The 13941-nt window shown below is 41.3% G+C and overlaps 1 long non-coding RNA gene across 1 annotated transcript; it reads right to left on the reverse strand.

Annotated features, from left to right (window-relative positions):
* Positions 1–232: 232 nt before the first annotated feature.
* LOC123584877 lies at positions 233–5788 on the reverse strand. The gene is made up of 3 exons (XR_006705718.1): positions 5752–5788; positions 4609–4611; positions 233–342 (listed from the first exon to the last, which is right to left on the reverse strand). It is a non-coding gene; the product is annotated as an uncharacterized LOC123584877 (long non-coding RNA).
* Positions 5789–13941: the final 8153 nt, after the last annotated feature.

Genomic DNA, 13941 nt, shown 5'->3' on the forward strand with positions numbered 1-13941 from the left:
CCTACAAATAAGTAAATGAACATAAATAAGATCACAGTTTATACTAAATTAAGCCAAATAATTGATACTCATTGAATGCCTAAATTATTTCCAAGTAAGACAAACATTAAAGGCTAAACATAAGTTTATCTATTTTTGTCTTTGTCATGAGCACACGATGAAGGCACACACAAGTTGTGTCTTTCCACAATGTCAGTTTTATTCAATCATAATGATGGGATCTAAAGTTTGGGTTCCAGAGCGTATGGCCAAGAGAGAATTCTTGAGACATTTTTGGTGCAAACAGGTGATTTTATTATAGTAGAGGGACAGGATCCATGGGCAGAAAGAGTTGCACTGGGGCTGTGAAGAGTGATTCATTATATACTTTTTAGTTAGTGGGGGTTAGGGACAGCATAAGTCTCTAAGGACTTTGGAACCAGGGCTTTCAGTACCTTGAGGGGCTAGCTGCTGTTAAGATAAGGTTACAGTTAGTCTTTAATAAAACATAAACATCAAGGCTTTAAGGCAGGCATGAGCTCCTTTAGGAAGGTCACACTCTGCGTGTTTCAGGTGTCTATTAAGGGGCTGCAAGCTGGAAGGAGATTTAATTTAAGTTACATTTCTCTTGCCTTTGTTTTCCTCATCAATAAAGCCAAGTGAGTCACAATCATAAAGCAGGTCCCGGATTCCAAACTCAGTGACATTTCACCATGTGATTAACTCGGCTTCTTAGAAGGCACGTGGAGCAGAACATAAGATAAGCCACGCAATAAACAAGGTAACAGAAGGATGTAAGAAGTTAACTAACCAAATGCAAAGTCAGTCTGTGGGCCTACAGTTAAGATGAGGCCTCGGTCCGGTCAGGGTCAGCTCTCGGCGCTTACTTACTTATTATGCTCAAGAAGTGAAGGACCTCGGTTCTGTTCAGAGATCAACTGGCCAGAGCCTTCGGTGGAAGCTGCCTTTTTTTTCTAAGTTTTATTTATTTTTTTAAATTTATTTATTGTTTACATTACCCATTTTTCAAATCTTCATTCTGCCTTCTCAACTTTATTGAGAGAGAGAGAGAGAGTAGAGGAGGGGCAGAGAGAGGGGGAGAGAGAGAATCCCAAGCAGGCCTACATTATCAGTGTGGAGCCCAACACAGGGCTCCATCCCTCAAACTGTGAGATGGTGACCTGAGCCAAAGTCTGACCCTTAACCGACTGAGCCACCCAGGCGCCCCGGCAGCTGCCTTTTTCACGGGGTCAGACATAGAGGGCACATGTCTGAAGAGTCTGACAGTTTGCTGCAAAAATCCTCCCCTTTTCAAAGGGAATTCATCGGTCTTGGGCCCCTGCCGACCTCCTTTGCTTCTGCCTGTTATCAGTTCTCGGTCAGCTGATGCAGGTCCTGGTGATATCTTGTAGCTACAACATCTTTGACTGCTTGCATCATTGCTTGACATAGTCTCCTGCTTGACATGAGAGACTCCATTTTGCTCTCTACAGGCTTTTTAACTTTTACAGAGAGACAAAAAATATTTGCATCTATTAATACATGTTTTATGCCATACTGAGAAAAATTTGTTATAAGGAAAAATATGCTTCAAAAAAATTTTAAAGGTCTTTGTAAGTTTGCTAACCTTCTACAGGATGCTAGTATATGATAATTCATATTTGCCTGCTTCCAAATTTTCACCTGAAAATAAAGATTACAAAATTTTTTTTATTAGAACAGCTGAGAATACAAAATGAACCTTAAAATAATTGTCAGAACACTTTTTTTTTTTTGACATTTATTCATTTTTAAGAGACAGAGACAGTGCATGAGCGGGAGAGGGGCAAAGAGAGAGAGAGAGAGAGAGAGTCACAGAAAGAATCTGAAGCAGGCTCCAGGCTCTGAGCTATCAGCACAGAGCCCCATGCAGGGCTCCAACTCATGAACCGTAGATCATGACCTGAGCCAAAGTCAGAGGCCTAACCGACTGAGCCACTGAGATGCCCCAGAACACTTAGAGTAATAAGCATAAGTTAACCCTTCCTTCCTCCCTCCCTCCCTCTCTTCCTCCCTCTTTCTCTTTCTTTTTCTTTCTTTCTTCCTTTCTTTCTTCCTCTCTTTCTTTCTTATACCCTCTCTCTGCCTTTAAAAAAACTCTATATTTTGTTTAACTTGATGGAACATCTCTCTACTTACCAAATGGGATGCTGCCCAAGTCGTGAATCGATTAATAAAACCAATTAGATCTTCAATTTCACTCTGTTGAATTTTTGTTATTTAACAACTGGAAAATCCTCTAAAGAGGATGGATTTTTAAATTTTTTTTTTTTCAACGTTTATTTATTTTTGGGACAGAGAGAGAAAGAGCATGAACGGGGGAGGGGCAGAGAGAGAGGGAGACAGAATCGGAAACAGGCTCCAGGCTCTGAGCCATCAGCCCAGAGCCCGACGTGGGGCTCGAACTCACGGACCGCGAGATCGTGACCTGGCTGAAGTCGGACGCTTAACCAACTGCGCCACCCAGGCGCCCGGAGGATGGATTTTTAAACAATGTCCCAATTAGCCTCTGGGCTAAACATGCAAATGAAGTGGGGCCGCTTCTAAGTGCAGAGCCTGTGTGATTTCTTGGAAAACGAATAAACCATGTCCATCCTTAGCTCAATATACCCTGTCTCCAGAGATGCAAATAATTAACCTTATAATAGATTCTCTCCTGAAACAGGGCATCCTTGTCTTTGCTATTTCATCTTGTAACACCCCAATCTTGCCAGTAAAGAATGAAGGCAAATTTGACTTCAGCAGGAAACCAAATTTACCAATTTATACAGGATCTAAGGACCATAGACTCTTTTGCAATTCCCTGGCACCCTGTGGTCCCAAATCTGGCTGGTCTTCCCAAGTCCTGCAATGCAGCCTGCTTTACAGTAATTGACCTCTGTTCTGCTTTCTTTTCAGTCCCATTGCACCCTCACACTTTACATTTGCATTTAAAGGGAGAAAATTAACATGGACTGGAATACCTCAAAGTTTTGGTGTCTCCCTCGACATTTCCCCAAGTCCTAGAAGCCAGCTTACACTCTATAATCTTGATCCAAGCTTCCACGCTGGTGCAATATGTTGATGACCTTCTGCTCTGTTATCAAACTAAGGGAGGAGCTCTTATACACTCCCTCATTCTCTTAACAGCACTAGGTAAACAAGGCCATAAAAGCTCCAGATCTAGGGACGCCTGGGTGGCTCAGTCTGTTAAGTGTCCAACTCTTCATTTCAGCTTAGGTCATGATCTCACAGCTCTTGAGATCAAGCCCCACATCCAGCTCTGTGCTGACAGTTCAGAGTCTGCTTGGGATTCTCTCTCTCCCTCTCTCTCTGCCCTTTTCCCACTCACACTCTCTCTTTCTCAAAATAAATAAACTTAAAAAAAAAAAAAAAAAAAGCTCCAGGTCTAAATTTCAATGGGTGCAAACAACTGTTAACTACTTAGGACATGACATATCTCCAGGCATTCAAAAGCTGACTGCAAAACACCTTGAGTCAATCCTTGTCTATCCCTTTTCCCAAAACAAACAAAAAATTGTTACTTAAATTTGTAGGGGCCACTGACTACTGTGGCCAATGTTTTCCCAGATGTCACTCCAAAGCTATTTCCTGGCCTGAGAGGCATTAACCTCCTTTGAAGCCTTAAAATGAGCTCTGTCCACACCCCAGCTCTTGGCTTACCTAATTTTGATAAACCATTTCATCTATAGTGACCTTCTGCCTCTCAGCTATGACCTATGGCATATGTTTCTCATGCCAATTAGACCCTGTCACATTGAGCATGTCCCCATGCTTATGTGTGGTGACCACAGCTACTGATGAAGGGTAGAAGGACAAAAGTGTTCACCTTTAGCCCAGCAGGTTGACCTACAGCCTGCATAGTTCCAATAAGGATCAAGCAGGCACTGGCTGCTACATTCTTACGGGATCTCCTGACTGCCTGTACATCTCACCCATAGTTAATGTTGAGCTAAATGATAAGCAGCAGAGAAGTCTTGTGAAAGTAGTTTTATGAGTAGAAACATGAAGAAGACATTTATGATCTAATACCCCCAGCATGTCCCGTCCCCCTTGAACACTAAGCATATAACCACCAGCTTTATACAGGAAAAGTGCAGCTCTTTCTGCCCACAGGTCCTGACCCCATTCTATAATAAATGCACGTTTATGCACGAAAAACATCTCAAGAATTCTTTCTTGACCGTCAGCTCCTGGCCTCACATCAGCTGCCACCTTGATTAACAAAGCCAGTATTCTTACACTAAGCTCCCTCATTCACATGTGAGTTCCCCATGCTGTCTCTGCTCCTTTATAGGTCATAAGACACAGCACCCCTCACACAGTATTAAAAAGAAAACCACAATCCCAAAATGGCATCTCTTAGGCCAAGTCCCCAAACCAGAGGACTCGCATAATCTAATTGCAGTTTCAATCTCCCCCAGAAATGTAGTCTTAACAGGTCAGGAACTTTTCCATTAGCATCAGTGAGTCTGCCACATAAGCCCTCCCTGTCCCCTAGAGGAAGATGAAGTACTCTGGTGGAAACCCCTTGCTCCTCTCCCTAAGGGAAAGCAACCTTGCCTAGAACATTTCTTTTCTTTTAATAACTTTCTTGTCCCACCCTTCTTCTATACAAACCTCCCATTTTGTACAACTCCTCAGAGCTCCCTTCTGCTTGCTAGATGGGATGCTGATCAATTCATAAATCACATAATAAAGACAATTAGACCTTCAAATTCACTCCGTTGAATTTTGTCCTTTTAACAGGACAATGCTATTTCCTAAGTGAACTTCTGATGGCATGTGGGGATAACAGGAGACACAGGAGTGGTACCCCAAGAACCCTTGTGAGGTCACTGTCTTTCTCACCATTTCTGAGGGCTGTTGGTAAGCCCCTCTCAATTTCAGCTCTGGTTTTTTGCATTCAAGCTACAAATCTAATTGGCTTTCCAGTCCGAAGTTAATGGGTCAGTCGAGATTGACGGGAGGCTGTAACAGAGCATCAGTCCTTAGCCCTTGGTTCAGTCTACCATCTAACCTTTCCCCTGCAATTCTTTCCCATCTAACCTCCCCCTGAAAGGAGTCTGCTGGTTTAATCCACACTGGGGATTGCTGGCGGGGCACATGGCCTCCTCTTGGCCAGTCCATAGTCCATAAGGTTTTGGGGGTGATAGTGGGGTTCATGGGGTCCGGAGCCGACGGCCAAAAAAGAATTCTTGAAGACGTCTTTGGTGTAAAAAGGTGGTTTTATTGGAACATGGAGACAGGACCCATGGGCAGGAAGAGCTGCTCCGGGACCATGAGGAGATACTGGTTTTATACTATGGAGTTGGGGGACAGGGGAAAGTCTAGGGGAAGTTTCCAGTGAGATTTTCATATGCTAAAGACTTACAGGATATTGGAGAACTAGCTATTGTCAAGCTAGAGTTGTTTTTCCCCCTAGCAAAGCATTAGCATTAGACAGTAGGGAGTTCCTGGAGAAATATTTTACTCTGCTGGCCTCAAGTATTCATCAATGGGCTGCAAATTGTAAGGAAATTTAGTTCTATCTGCCATTTCCTTCTGCCTTTGTTTCCCACATCACTATCGAGGGGTGATGGAGACTTAGGTCCTTCATGACAGTGATCTCTATCAGTTAACCATTGGTTTAAGTGCCAGAGGAATATCACACCTATCCCACCTGGGGGTGGGGTGGGGGGATGTTTGCAGCAGCAGTCAGCTTGCCTTATGCTCCCTCATCAAGTGACAGACTTTTTTTTTAATGTTTATTTTTGAGAGAGAGAGAGCATTAGTGGGGGAGAAGCAGAGAGAGAGAGAGGGAGACACAGATTCCAAAGCTGGCTCCAGGCTCCAAGCTGTCAGCACAGAGCCGGACATGGGGCTTGAACCCACGAACTGTGAGATTATGCCCTGAGCCAAAGTCAGATGTTTAACCGACTGAGCCACCCAGGCGCCCCAGTAGTGACAGATTTTGATTATTGCTAGTATGTTGAGGTGCACTTGCTTGTGCTGTTTGTGTAAATAAAACTCAGCTATTGCTAGCTGGGATCTCAGAGGCCAAAAAGTTGCAAGAGTTGGTGGGCACATGTTGGGCATTCAGGACCTGTTAGAGCTTGCCACCTCAAGTAAACTCCCATGTTAGATTAAGTCTGTCACAGAATGGATTAAACTGACACCAGGTCACTCACCAAACTCAAGAAAATTCCATACAATGAGGCGTACCGTAAGACACGCACAATCACCAAGCCCCACAGCAGCTCTCTTGTAGGTATTATTTTGGCTCTGAGAATCCCAAAGACCTAGCTAAAGGAAATGGGATTGTTCAGATCCAGAATTGAGCAAACTACCTTCTGGTGTTATGGAAACTGGTCTGGATCACCTGGCAGAATAACCAAGCAGCACTCAGAGATCTTGGAAGGCAGAAGGTTTGTTTTATACCGGTGGGCTCATAGGAGACCATTCTCCAGAGGTCTGAGCCCCGAGCATCAGCAGAGGGGCCAATTTATAGTCTCTGTTACTTCCGCATTCCTCATTAGTAGTAATGTGGCACCAATGGCAAGCAGGGTGGGAAGAAGAACCAGGTAGGGGAGTCTTCAGGCAGGGACTGAAATTCCCCTATCAGTCCTGTCGGCCATCTTGTAACAGATGTTTCCCTATCACTGGCACACCTGTTTATTTTGTGTCTAAAAACTACCATCCCAGAAGTTGCAGATAACTAGCAAAATAGAAAAAATTTACTGAAAACAACGTGGAATTACAATGGCCATTATGGGGAATGTTTCCATTAGATAAGATCATCCATTTAAAAAGTGCCCTCAAGGGGCGCCTGGGTGGCGCAGTCGGTTAAGCGTCCGACTTCAGCCAGGTCACGATCTCGCGGTCCGTGAGTTCGAGCCCCGCGTCGGGCTCTGGGCTGATGGCTCAGAGCCTGGAGCCTGTTTCCGATTCTGTGTCTCCCTCTCTCTCTGCCCCTCCCCCGTTCATGCTCTTTCTCTCTCTGTCCCAAAAATAAATAAACGTTGAAAAAAAAAAAAAATTAAAAAAATAAATAAATAAATAAAAATAAAAATAAAAAGTGCCCTCAAAAGCAAGGATTCCCAAGGTAAGCAGAATGGGATAACTGCTTTAACTGGCAAGCAGAAGCTCCGAAAGGTTTCAAAATTCCAAAATAGTTTCATTAAAAGATTTATTGCAGGGGCACCCGGGTACCTCAGTCGGTTGAGCATCTGATTCTTGATTTCCGCTCAGGTCATGATCCCAGGGTCATGGGATGGAGCCCTGGTTAAGATTTTCTGTCTCCCCCACTCAAGCGCTCTCTCTCTCTCTCTCTCTCAAAATTAAAAAACAAAACAAAACAAAACAAAAAAACGGAAAAAAAAAGGTTCATTGCAAAAAGCATTTGAAAACGTGTACCTAAACAGGCCACAAGACTGACATAACTCCTACCACTCCCCTCTGTCCTTGGAATACTCCTCCTAGTGATCCTGTCTGAATTGCTTTTCTACTCTGAAAATACTGTTAAAGTTACCTTTAAAATAAGATCACATGAGGAAAAAAAGACAAAAGAGAAAATTAACCAATTAACTAATTAATTAATTAATTAAAATGTAAAAAGACCGCTTAAGCTATAGGTGATCTTCAGGTCTCTGTCACTCCTTGGTCAAGTTAAAGAATTTCTTAAACCTCAGAAGTCTTCTCAAGAGTATTTTTTTAAGATTTTTTTTTTTTAATTTTTAAGTAATCTACACACCCAACAAGGGGCTCAATTCTACAACCCCAAGATCAAAAGTCAAATGCTCTTACCCACTGAGCCAGCCAGGCACTCCTTAAGAGTGTTTGTGAAAAGATTACTTTCTGAGCCCAGAGGGGAATAAAATTTCCTGTTCTCTCTTCCTTTCCAAATCCAGATCCAATGGTTATTGTCTTTTTAATATGGTTTTGGAGTGGTGGTGGGGGTTCAAAGCCAACTGCCAAGAAAGAATTCTTGAGATATCGGGTGCAAAAAGGTGGTTTTATTAAAGCACAGGGACAGGACCCCCTGTGCAGCAAGAGCTGCACTGGGGTTGTGAGGATTGACTGATTATATACCTGGGAGTTGGGGGAGGTAAAGGCAAGGGGAAACTTCCAAAAGGATATTCATATGCTAAAGAGGACTCATAAGATACTGGAGGCCTAGCTATTGCCAACCTAAGGTTGTTTTTCCCCCTAGCAAAGTATTAACATTAAGACAGTAGGGAGTTCCTGGAGAAATGTTATACTCTATCTCAAGTATTTGCCAATGGGCTGCAGGTTATAAAGAGATTTAATTTAATTTACATTTTCTTCTTGCCTTTGTTCCCCACATCACTATGGAGGGGAAGGTGATGTTAGGGCTCCAGGAAACTGAGCCTATACGCTTCTGCAGATTGCCTTTTTTCTTGTAAATCATTGAGACAGTTGCAAAATGATAGAGACTCATGTCCTGCATGACTGCGATCTCTATCAGTTAACCATTTGTTTTTCTCCTTCCCGTGTTCTTGGGCAGCCAGAAGTTCCTGAGGAATGTCACACATGTCCTTCCCAATGTGGGAGGGGGTGTGCGGGTTGTCAGCTTGCCTTCTGCTCTCTCCTTACTTTCACTCCTGGGAATAACTATTTCCTTCTTCTGCTGCTTCTTCTTCTTTTTTTTAAAAGTAAACTCTGCCTCCAAGGGGCTCGAACTCATGACTCCAAGATCAAGAGTTCCATGTTCTATTGACTGAGCCAGCCAGATGCTGCTAGCTCTTTCCTTCTTGTTTGTCTCATTTTACATCCTTATGACAGTGGCTTGGCTTTCTGCCTGCCTGGGACATGCAGGTTGTGGGCTCCATCTTCAGCTATCTTTGAGAATGAGCCCACTCACCCCATCAAAGGAGGGATGCGGAAACTCGGAGCACAGTGAAACGAGGCTTTAATCAACATTCTTGCTAGAGGGGTGTCTGATGAACAGGCACACTCGGGGCAGTTACAGCAGACGACTTATCTCTTACCATGCATGTCCCTCCCCTGATTCCTCATTGGCTGAGTGCTACAGAGCTTTACAGCCTTACCCAGTATAGCCTATGCCCACGTAAGGCAAAAACTAGTCTGATTGGAACAAATGTACATTTCCTAAGGTGACAGCAGAGACTTTCCGTCCCTCCTTCGTTCTTTGGCACATGCTCACTGCAAAATCTGAGAAAATAAGCCTGTGAAATGGAGAGGGGAAGAAGAACCAGGAAGTGAAGTGTCCAAGAGTTTGGGACTCCATTCTGGGAGAGAGGGGTGTCATATATATTTCCAAAAGTTGTAAACCTACTGTTAACTAGACAGCACAGCTTTTATTTGGTATTTCTGAAAGTGAATCATCTCCCTTACTTTTCACACTCTAGATCTTTTGAAGATGGTATTTTTTACACTGTCTTTAAGGACACCTCTTTGGTCTATGAGGTTGTTAATACTGCCAGAAATAGTTACTAGTTGTTCTGGCTGAAGCCTGATAAGGTATTTTAAAGGATTTAATAATTCTATGATCAGAAATCTGGCCAGACTGGAAGCCGATATTCAGAGACTTATAGGAAATTTTTTTTTTTAGGTCTTCTTCCCTAAGCTGTATGTACCCAGACAGAGGGAAGGTATTTTCATGGGTGGATGAGTATGTCAGTCCTTTGATACCTTTTAGGTGGCAACTCCATTCTTTGAGGAATTAAAAAGTAGCTGTCCTTTGTTTTACAAATCTAGTCTTCCCAGGCTCCAGAAACGATTCAAACACCACAAATATCCTTTTTATCAATTCAAAAACCTCCCCTTTTTTAATCTCAAAAGGTCTGTAAGTATAAAAATTCTGGTCCTGGAAAAACTTGCATTTATTTTTCCTTGTGCCTTTAAAATGTAAATGTTCAATACTGTACCTGGTATTCTCCAGGAACTCTATCTAGTCTGTCTCTTTTAAATGCAAATTACAGGGAGGTAATTCTTACCAAGAAAAAACAAACAAAGGGAAAAAGTCATTTGGAACTTGAATTGCCAAGGACAAATACAAATCTTAAGTATCTTCTCCACAAATGGAAAAAAAAAAAAAAGCTTTAGCCACCTAAACAGATAACCTTAACTTATTCCATCTACCAGAAAAACAAACTCAGATCCAACTTTTATAACTAGTAAATTTTGTATATATTTCCATATGGCAGTAATTTTAAAACAGAAGCTATAACTTCTCTGTATCTGTTCACCTATGTCTATAAACATGCATTGCAGGTATGTGGTATTTTCTACCTTTAGATGGTATTGCTAAAATTAATTTGTAAAAGAGCTCTACTTAGTTGGTTTGGAGGCAAACGCTTGTAAGGATTGGACATTCTAAAATTCTCAAAAAATAGAAACTAACCCAAATGTTTTTCAAGTTCATGTGATCTGGAAAACTATTTGATATAAAAGCTAGTTTAAGGTTGACAGTTTAATTAAAACAAACATGTCTGTAGAGTCATCAAGATTAAATATAAAACTTTGATCATCAAGATTAAATATAAGACTTTGATTCTACCTGAGTTTACAAGCCAAATAAAATAAATACATGGTATCTCTTACAAGATCTGTCCACAAATAAAAATAATAGCCTGGGATAATGGCCGACTTTGTTTAATGAAGTTTTTTTTTTTTTTAATTTTTTAAAGTTTATTTGTTTATTTTGTGAGAGAGAGGGCACAAGCAAGTGCAAGCAGGGGAGGGGCAGAGAGAGGGAGAGAGAGGGAGAATCCCAAGCAGTCCCTGGACTGTCAGCACAGAGCCTGATGTGGGGCTCAAACTCACAAACCGTGAGACCATAACCTGAGCCACAACCAAGAGTCAATTGTTTAACTGACTGAGCCACCCACGTGCCCCTGTCGCTCCTTTTGATCAGGAGACCAGATATACGTCAAGGTCTTTAGAAGAAAATAGATGTTGCAATTCAGTGGAAAGTAACACTCACCACCTACGCTGCCATCAAAATGAAAGAAAGATCGTCCTGGATGGGTGCAAGCCACATCAAAATAGATCCAGACCATTGCTGTCAAGACAATTGGGAATTCACCGCTACAGGTGATCTTAAATTAAGGATTTCCAGGGCCATCCAGGCCCTAGAAACACAAGGCATCATGAAGTAGACAGCTTTCCCCAAGATCACAGATCAAGAAATTTCTCTTTCACCTACCTTCACTTTTTAAAATCCCCTCTATATATATTAAAAAAGCTCCCCCCCCAAATAAATAAATGAATGAATAAATAAATAAATAATAAAAAGGCCCAAACCTTTCTTATTAATACTTTTTAATTATGATTACTTTTTAATGTGTTAATACTAGTATTAATACATTAATAATAAAAACTTTGCATTAAAGAATTTAATGTAAAGTATTTTACATTAAAGCACATTAATACTTTAGTAATAAAGTATTAATTATTAATACTTTTTAATGTATTAATACTTATTAATACATTTATTAATCATTCATTAAAAAGCTGACTAGAGAGTGCTTGTCCCTATCTGTCCTACTTCCCTTAAGTTTCCTCTGTGGACTCTTTTTTAACCTGTGTCTTGCTCTTACTGACCCTCTCTTTTTCAAAAGGTCAGGTACATGGGAATGCAAGGTGGTGTAGCCACTCTGGAAAACAGTATGGAGGTTCCTCAAAAAACTAAAAATAGAACTACCCTACGACCCAGCAATTGCACTACTAGGCATTTATCCACAGGATACAGGTGTGCTGTTTCGAAGGGACACATGCACCCCCATGTTTATAGCAGCACTATCAACAATAGCCAAAGTATGGAAAGAGCCCAAATTTCCATCAATGGATGAATGGATAAAGATGTGGTATATATATATATAATGGAGTATTACTCGGCAATCAAAAACAATGAAATCTTGCCGTTTGCAACTACGTGGATTGAACTGGAGGGTATTATGCTAAGTGAAATTCATCAGAGAAAGACAAAAATCATTTGACTTCACTCATTTGAGGACTTTAAGAGACAAAACAGATGAACATAAGGGAAGGGAAACAAAAATAATATAAAAACAGGGAGGGGGACAAAACAGAAGAGACTCACAAATATGGAGAACAAACAGAGGGTTACTGGAGGGATTGTGGGAGAGGGGATGGGCTAAATGGGTAAGGGGCACTAAGGAATCTACTCCTGAAATCACTGTTGCACTATATGCTAACTAATTTGGATGTAAATTTTTTTAAAAATTAAAAATAAAATTAAAAAAATAAATTAAATAAAATATAGAAATACAGCTAAAATATAAATGTCCTTCAGATAACAGTAACAAAAAAATTAAGGGAAAACAGCCATATTCATTAATTTGGCATGAAATGAATTAAATATTTATATGACCAATGTGTTTATTTAACTGGGTAATTTTTTCAGATCTCAGGTGCAAATTTGAATAAAGTGTATTGTTAGTTTCTTGAGAATAAAAAAAAAGGTCAGGTACAGGCCAAACACCCTCTTATGCCAGTTTAGCAAATCCTGGCCACAGTAACTGATCCGTCTGACTGTTGGCTCTGTCAACATCTAGATAGTGCAAAAGAACTTGAACTGGTCTTCATTCCTGCAGATGCAGTGTGGAAGATGGGATAAACAACAAGGTATAATATCCACGACCAGAAAATACTCCAGTCAGAAATTAACATCTTAGCCTGAGTGGTACTCCAAAATTGTCATGTCCTAGCTACATGGACTGCCCAACAAGGAGTTTGTGCAATCATCAGTGAAAACTGTTGCTTCTATGTAAACTAAACGGGACAATATCTAACTTAAGTCTGTTAAAGGAAAGAATTCTTATTTTTCATCAGACAAATGAAGCACAGACATTCTGTTGGACTGATCTATTTCCAGCGTTGGGGGGACTGATTTAATGGGGTGTGAGGTCATGTGCTTCAATTTGTTCTTTTCTGTTTGTTCATCTTCATTCTAATCTATGATCTTTTCTCTCTTTGCAGATCTCTTACCACTCAATTACTAGCTCAATTTCTTTCTCTACAGTGACTAGCTCTGCTTTCAGTGTGTGAAACTTCCAGGAAAGTTTCAGAGGAGGGAACTGTAAAGTCCCAAGGCAGGCTGCCCCATGATGTGCCACAATGGCATATTGTCTATGTGGAGTTAAAGTTACTTAAGAAATGGCCAGTGCAGGGGCGCCTGGGTGGCTCAGTCAGTTGAGTGGCCGACTTCGGCTCAGGTCGTGATCTCACGGTCCGTGAGTTCGAGCCCCGCATCGGGCTCTGTGCTGACAGCTCAGAGCCTGGAGCCTGTTTCGGATTCTGTGTCTCCTTCTCTCTGACCCTCCCCCGTTCATGCTCTGTCTCTCTCTGTCTCAAAAATAAATAACGTTAAAAAAAAAAAAAAAGAAAGAAATGGCCAGTGCAGGAAGAGCACTCTGAACTTCCTTTGTCTACAGGAACCAAGAAATAGATCTTCCATGGGAAAGGTGCCATACCCCTACCAGGAAGTAGAAATAAATAAAGGATTCAGGGCTGAGAAGACTATAAACAAACCTTGTTATTTTACCAATTTACAACCCAGCTCCAAATCTTGTTCAGAAGTCCTTACTGTTTGAAACTCCCAAACATAAGTTTTCTTTGTCCTGTCAATTCCTCACAAATTTATTGTCTCTTTGTCTACAAAGTATACAAGCTGGATGCTTTGGTCATTTCTTGGTTATTCAACTTAATTCTTTTTTTTTTATTTATTTATTTTGAGAGAGACAGAGTCAGTGCGAGTGGGGAAGTACAGTGAGAGAGGGAGAGAGAGAGAATCCCAAGCAGGCTCTGTGGTGCCAGTGCAGAGCCTGATGCAGGACTTGAACTCACAAAACTGTGAGATCATGACCTGAGGAAAACAAGAGTCGATGCTTAACCGACTGAGGCACTCAGGCGTCCCTGAACTTAATTCTTAAATAA

This window comes from Leopardus geoffroyi, chromosome C3 (assembly GCF_018350155.1).
Source record: "Leopardus geoffroyi isolate Oge1 chromosome C3, O.geoffroyi_Oge1_pat1.0, whole genome shotgun sequence".
Lineage (NCBI taxonomy): Eukaryota > Metazoa > Chordata > Mammalia > Carnivora > Felidae > Leopardus > Leopardus geoffroyi.